The sequence below is a fragment of the Cydia amplana genome, chromosome 10, assembly GCF_948474715.1.
Source record: "Cydia amplana chromosome 10, ilCydAmpl1.1, whole genome shotgun sequence".
NCBI lineage: Eukaryota > Metazoa > Arthropoda > Insecta > Lepidoptera > Tortricidae > Cydia > Cydia amplana.
The window spans coordinates 1,341,456-1,348,290 of NC_086078.1; positions in this window are offsets into that span (position 1 = coordinate 1,341,456).

Here is a 6,835-nt window from a genome sequence, read left to right on the forward strand (position 1 = left end):
CCTATTCATTTTCTAGAAATAAGAGTTTTTCAGTATACAAATCCTTCTTTTTTTAATACATGTACATATTGAATGTGAATAAACCCAGTTATGTGTATGTAAATAAATACTGATGTACACGCATATGGAACACAAATGTATAGTAAAGTTATTGCCAGTAATTTAATACTAGGTCAAAGTTACCGTTCTTTTCACATGTTATTAATTATTAACCGCATATCATTTCACCGCTTAGAAATAAGATATTTTAAAGCTATTTTGTTGATTAGTAAAGAATTAAAATATTATATTAGGTTAGGAATCCAATTTTTGTCTATTAAACTACCCCACCACTTTCCTACCGCGTAGAGGATTTATCACTGTTTACTTATTAATTAAAATTTCCTTGCGAAAAATTTATTAAACATATTTAAAAATGTAAAATTACGATCTCCTTTGTTAAAACCATGTAAATAGTAGGTTATTAGTTTTATTAAAACAATTGTAAGCCTCGGCTCGCTTATATATGAAAAAATATATAAATACAAAAAAATCGAATGATCAAAACGATATAATAAATAAAAGTTTTTTTTTTCAGCAATGTTGCATTTTAATTACCTATATAATAAACCCTTTTAATTGTTTCTTGAAAGTATACAAACTCGTTACAATAATTCTTATTGATTTTAATATTTTATATATGATTAGATTTTTCTGCTAGTTGGTAAGTATGTACCTATGTGCTTTCAAGAAATAAGTAATACCTGTTTTATAGATACTACCTTACCTAACATAATAACCGTAACAGCGTATCCTATTGTTAATGCAATAAATTATTTGTAATTCCTACTGGTTACGGTTGTTATGCGTGGTAGGACTGGTAGGGCATAATAAATATAATGAAAATCGAGGACCAAACAACATAACTTAGAATTTTTCAGAAGGAAAATTGGTCTTGGAAGTGAATTTTTTGGGTTATTCCCACTAGTTACCACCAAGTTGTTACCAGTGGTAACTACTGGGAATTATTTTACCACCAAAATTTTGTTAGAGTTAAATACTAATAAAAACAGTATAAATAGTAAGAGTATAAATGCGCTTATCAAGGCCTTCAGCAAAAAGGCGTCCTCGAACGCCTTAGCGCTGTCTAGGAACCAACTGCGCAACTTGGTAAGGGTGCTTACTGGGCACTGCTGCCTAAATAAGCACATGCACACCATGGGGAAACGTGACATGGGGCGGTGCAGACTCTGTATGGAGGCAGAGGAGACGCCCTTGCACATCCTCACAGAGTGCCCTTGCCTAATGCGTACTCGTGACTTAATCCTGGGCGGACACATATTGCGCCCGGAGGAGGTAAAGTCTCTCGAGATCAAAAAGATCCTGCAGCTGTTTGAAGTTGCAGGTTTGGATCGAGAGTTGTAGTAGGTGGCGATCACAATAGATCAGCGATGGTCGCAGTGATACATAGGCTTTGGAGCCTTATATAGCCCCTAACAAGAAGAAGAAGAAGAGTATAAATACAGAGTGAGTTTGAATTACCTAATAAAATCACTTGAAAAATAATCTAAACGGATTATTCAATTTATTCTTACATATATTATAATTTTTGTACTAGTACCGGTTAAACTGTTTCAATATTTTTGGTCACTTTTAAGGCAGTTTATTAAAACACTAATCGACTAACAATTATTTATTAAATCACTCGATATTTGTACTATACTATTTATGCTGTTTTTATTAGTATTTCACTCTAACAAAATTTTGGTTGTAACTACTGGGAATAAATATTCCCAGTAGTTACCGAGTTGGTGGTAACTACTGGGAAAAATTAAGTAGTTACCAGTGGTAAAAGGTGGGAAAAAAATTCCCAGTAGTTACCACTGGTAACAACTTGGTGGTAAGTAGTGGGAATAACCCAATTTTTTAATTACTTATATGTAAGCAAGAACCTATCGCCGTTCGAATTAGTTCGTTCGGCGTTCCTAAGAATTGTCTAGCCAGCCATTCTTGTCACAAATAAAATAGGTATTTAGTGAAATTACTGCTCTATCTAAAGTGGTGACTATACGACTAGACTAGGTATTATTTTACTTGCAGTTTGCTACTGACACGGTTTACCAAACAATAGTACAATACTATTTTCACCTCAGCAGCTCGAACAAGGGTACTTTGATTCTTAAAAACAGTGAGCAAAATGCGATTTTGCTCACTGAGTGAGACAAAATGACATTCAAGTGACATTTATTGTCAAATGTCATTTCAACATGCGGGGTCTAATAAAAGTTCGAAACACTTGGGTTCTATTATCTCTGTCCCTTTCACACTGTTAGCAAAAAGAAACAGACAAAAAAAAGTTAAAACGACATTCAACAGTATATTCACGGTTTATAATAGACCCCCGAAAAACTTCAGACCGCATCGTTCCAAACCACGTACGAGTATGAATTCTTAATAATTAATAAATAAAAATAAAGTTTAAGATTTGATAAAAACTGATAAAATACTATATTTTAGGTATTTTATTGTACAATTAAAATAATGAACTCAAAAAATACACAGATCATCACGCAAAAATAATTATTTTACTTTTAAGAATTTCTACCATAGTTGACAAATAGTACGTATCCGCAATTCGGACCGTATCTTACAAAGATTTTTTTTACAAAAAAAAGTTTGAAGTGTCAGTTAATGTTTGTTATTTCTATATTATTTTAATGGAATTTATTATTACGTTTTGTTTTTGTGTTCCATTGCGGTAATTAAACTTAATTGTTTGTATATCTTAAGAAAACATGAGTGCAGGTATTAAGTGATGAACAAGGATTACATTTTTCAAGTTGTCTAATAGGTATGTTCTCACTGCGCTGAGGTGAAAAATGTTGTGTACTACACGAGATCAAAGTTATTTACATCTCGTGCGCTTTTGAGTCCCTTACTACGCTCAAGATTCTAAATTAGATTCACTCGCTACGCTCGTGAATCTATTATAGAATCTTTCACTTGCACGGGACTCAAATTAAGCACTCGAAGAAATATCAAACTTTGATCACTTGTTGTACAAATAACTATTGCACATTAAATGCTCATAATACCACTAAAAGCATCTTGTCTCACTAAAACCGTCACACTCATCCATTAACTTCTGTTTTGAAAATAAGGGACAGCTATTCTCAATGCCAACGTATTCCATGTTCTTGGCAAACAGTAACAAAACAATAGTGACGTCACTTCCATTTATAATTGTGGAGCTGGAGTACGTAGTAGTAGAAAAACATGTTGCAGGCTAAAAATAGACCTACTCGTAGTCTAGCTAGACTCAACACTTTCGCTAAACCAGCTCAAATACTCCCTTGGATTAGCAACGACGTGTCTCGTGATGGAAATGTCTTTACATAAGTTCCAAAATTGATTAGTCAAGTACTTAAATTACCGGTAGGACTACGTATATCCGTTCGCGTTCGCGCGTATATTCATTAAGAGCCAACAGGAGCTAAGATTAAAATATTTTAGGTAAATATACCCGTCTCGCTAACGGAAGCGGCTCCTAAAACTAGTGCGATAAGGACAAGGCGAAAAATCCTACGTAAAAATATCAAAAATCGAGGTTTCGTACTCGACTGTTTCCGCCTCCAAAACTTAACCAATCATAACCAAATTTGGAAATCTAAATGATTATGACATTATCTGTGTCGGACCGTTTTGCTTTTTTGACTAATTGATGTCAGTTTTGAATAGCACGCCTCTCATTGCGGCATAGTCAATTAGGCCATTTTGGCCATTTTTGAAGGGCTCTAGCGCCTTAAAAAACAAAAATATCAAAAAAAGCAAAACGGCCCGACACAGATATTGACAATATATATTAATCTGTGTTGAAAAAATCATTGCTCTTGCTTCAAAACCCACGGAGGAAACAGTCGAGTACGTTTGTATGGAGAAATGACCACTCCTGTTGGCTCTTAACATTTGTACTCGTGAGTTATGGGTATGAGACTAATGAGTAGCTTTTCAATGTGACATTATATATTATTGGAACATTACGAGTTAAAGGAGACGCTATATAAGTACCTACATATTTGTTTGGCTGGCTTATCTCCTAACTGTTGAACTGAACTGATTTGCATCTTCCGACGTTTGAGAATGACGACGTAAATCTCTCTCTCTCTCTCTCTTTAGCCCTTTTCTACCCTTCGGGTGTAGGCCTCCTTAATTTTTTTTGTTGTTTGCATTTAAACACTTTTTAGGCTTGATATGTATTTTGTTTGTAGAAGGGTATTGGTCGCAATCCCCACGATGACCAGTCGGCTTGGGGAGTGTAAATACCGACCATTAAGTAACTCTACTCTCTCTAGTCTGCAATAAAGTGATTTTCTACATATTTTTATATATTAATATTATGGAAGGCCAATGTGGCTAATTTCGTCATAGGGACTATTCCGTCTACTGGCCCCTTGGTTTTATAATAGCTTTTACGGTTCTGCGCGCCTTCGTTTATTCTCAAATTCGCCGCCTTAATCTACTGGCACAGCTTGCTTCCCAATTCCCATAGAATAGTTGTTACTGGTGATACTAATGATAATAAAGTAATAAAATAAATAATAATCAACTAGACTCTAGAGCCAGCTACAGGCAATAAACGCTGGCTTGTAGCTCGTTTGCCACTTAAACCATAAAAACATGGTCCTTCGAACCGGATAACCAATCGTTTAACAATACCTAGAGAGCCAAGTATTAAATTAAATCCTTGTAGTATTATTTTAATTTCATAATATTCAAAAAAGCTTTTTAGTGTAAGGCCCGAGTGGACGCTCGGAGCGGAGCGTTCGGCGGGCCGTGCAGCGGGGCGTCGGGCTCACAAGTGATTTGAGCAGCGTGCAGTGCACTAGGGCCGCTACTGTACTATGCGTACGTTTGCATTTGTTTAACATGCACGCCGCACGCCCCGCCCCGCTTCACGCCCAACTTGAGCGTCCACTCAGGCCTTACACATACTGTGAAGTTTGAATAAGAATGAAAAATTTTGAAAATGTAATAAGAATTTTTTGCAGTTGATAAATCCTTAACAGATTTTCAAAAACAAGAAAGCTTACATAATATTCGGGTTTAGATACCAATGTTTTAATAAACTGTGAATAACTCCATAATTTATTCAGTTCGTATCGTACATGCGATAAATACACAGTTAAGTAGGTACTTATCTATTTATTTGGTTAGAAATTGTTGCTAACTCGCTAAGCCGTTTATCGCAGGGTTGTTGACATCCGTTCCTTTCACTGTTCAGATAATATTATGGTTAAAGTCAACTTAGAAAATATAGTTCTTATTTGAAGTCTATTTCGATTTAATGAGGTACCCTCAAGCGATGAAATTCACTTGACCATATCTTGATATTTACGGGTGCGCAGAAATTAGCATGTTGTACACTCAGCAGCAGAAGTTGCTAAGTGGGCGAGGTGTTCAAAATGATCTTGACGTGACTTTATCGTTAAAAGGGTAGATATACGAGCGCGTCAAGGTAATTGTGAACACCTCCCCCGCATAGGAACTTCGAAGCTGCTGCTGAATGTAGGTACCTAGTGTCTGGCCGAAGTTTCGGTTTAACAACTGCCGAACCTTTCGGCCGCGCCGAAACGCTTTCGGTAGAATCCGGCCGGAGTTTCGGTTTCAGCATAAAAACCGACTGAAGATCGTTTCGGTCGGACACTAGCATGTATGTATAGTTAGTTTTTTTTAGCATTAGAAAAAATCTTGATGTGTCTTTTAATTGAAAAACACCTTTTAAAAATAAGTCACGGCAAACATGTACCAATTATGAATCTAATACGATCATTTGTATTCTTCTGATTTCATAAGTAATAGGTTTTGATTTTTAAAAAGCGTTTTTCAATTAAAAGACATGTCAAGATCGCTTACCTTCTTGCAAGTTCTTTCTAATGCTAAAGAAACGAACTATAACACGATCATTTATATTCTTCTGCTTTCATAAATATAATAAGTTACTGATTATTAAAAAGCGTTTTTCAATTAAAAGACATGTCAAGATCGCTTACCTTCTTTCTAATGCTAAAAAAAACGAACTATAGCTACAAAATCTGCTTAAGAAGATTCTGAAGGGAACCACGTGAAAATTTTAAGCGAGTACCTAAGTAGATATGATCGACAGCAAAGTCTTTCCCGTAAAGATACATAAAATAAATACGAATGTGAGAAATGGTAAACTGCAGCTTGCAGGAAGGAAGCACTTATATATGAGTACCTATTATCTGCCTACCTAGAGGTGGTTGTACCTATAACTTGTTTGTCTAGCTTTGAACGAGGCATAACAACTAAAGCACTTGACTCAATATTCAATATCCGTGCTGAATCGAGGCACACTCACGCATGCGTCTACTTTTAGCCTGTTTTTTTTTATTTATTTTTTATTTTTATGTCTGAATTTAGTTTTGAGCTCCAATGCCTCCAGTTGCCATGCGCCTTGAGTTCAATTCTATATAATTACGAATTACATTGGCAATTGGCTGTACTACCTATAGCCAAAAAGTGTAATTACAAAATGCACCTTTGGACAATTAGGAAACCAGGAAATGCTTTAGCAAGCTGGATGTTGCCAAAACTGCCCCCTACAGCTGCGCAATGCCTGCTCCAATAAACGGGAGGAATAAATCAAAAATAATTGGACGAGCGTCAAGTATCATCGTTGGAAATAGCGAATTCAACTGGAGAAGAGAGAGAGAAAGACGGATTTATCTAACTAATATAGCTGTCTCTTATTTGCGGATATTGTTTTAAGAATGCAGACCTCCGGTATTAGAGGGAATAGATTGTAGGTTTGCACTTGAATGAGCGCTCCCCTCTT